The 807-nt window shown below is 47.6% G+C and overlaps 1 protein-coding gene across 2 annotated transcripts in view; it reads left to right on the forward strand.

Annotated features, from left to right (window-relative positions):
* The first annotated feature begins 487 nt into the window (after positions 1 to 487).
* The window catches only part of PDCL (phosducin like), a 20,469-nt gene continuing 20,149 nt past the window's right edge, over positions 488 to 807 (forward strand). Inside the window, exon 1 of one of the 2 annotated variants that reach the window (XM_069073746.1) lies at positions 488 to 567. The gene's annotated coding sequence lies outside the window, so the exon portion shown is untranslated. The other variant, XM_069073745.1, reaches the window with a different exon arrangement.

An 807-nucleotide genomic window follows, 5' to 3' on the forward strand; every position in this document is an offset into this window, starting at 1 on the left:
AAGGTACTCCAAAGGCAACGTTTATATCGCACATTATCTTAACTGTAATTTTTCTGCAATTTACTTTTGGCCTGGAAAAATACTGATTTTGAGACCCAGGAATCCGGTGGCTCTGGTCTCAAGCTTTGCTACTGGCTGTATGACCCAGGGAAAAGTTTAATCTTTCTGGTTTTGTTTCTTCCTCTGAAAGATGAAAGGGTTAGATATCTAAGGCCTAGTACAAGTGCTAACAGTATTCTTTCTTTAGCGTACTTCTCTCCAAATTCTATGACTTTTATATTGCAAAGGGCTTTCTTGGAGAGGCTTTAAATTTTTTATTGCCCCAAACAAATTGAGGAGGAGGAAATAAACTTCCCTCAAATATGCCAACGCAATAATGCATCGAAACAGCCTCGCTACACGACTAAATAGACCACTATGTAAATTGGCAGTACGTGATTACATGGAAGATTTTTGTCCTGAAGCGGGACTCGTAGGCCAGCTGATATGTGGGTGGAACGTGTTATGATTGGTTCTAACCTACGCATGCGGACTGGAATCGAGAAGCTTCCGATGGATCTACTCTAGGTCGGGGAGTTAGTTTCCGGTGTCTCTGTGCTCTAGAGAAGTCAATGCTTGACTTCCTCCCCGCCCTGCTCGAGCTTCATTGGTAGCTCTCAGCTGCCCTTCCGTGTCCCGGAGGCGGAGTTGCCCACCGGACGGGACCGGGGAGTGAGCTAAGCAGGGTTAGCTGCGCGGGAGTTTCGGGAATGGAATAGGGGAGGGGTTTGGGGCCTGTAGGGGGCGGTGGGGAAGGTGAGGGGGGGG

The sequence above is a fragment of the Petaurus breviceps genome, unplaced genomic scaffold, assembly GCF_028583685.1.
Source record: "Petaurus breviceps papuanus isolate PSGF00001 unplaced genomic scaffold, PetGlider_PUasm1.0 90879, whole genome shotgun sequence".
Taxonomy (NCBI): domain Eukaryota; kingdom Metazoa; phylum Chordata; class Mammalia; order Diprotodontia; family Petauridae; genus Petaurus; species Petaurus breviceps.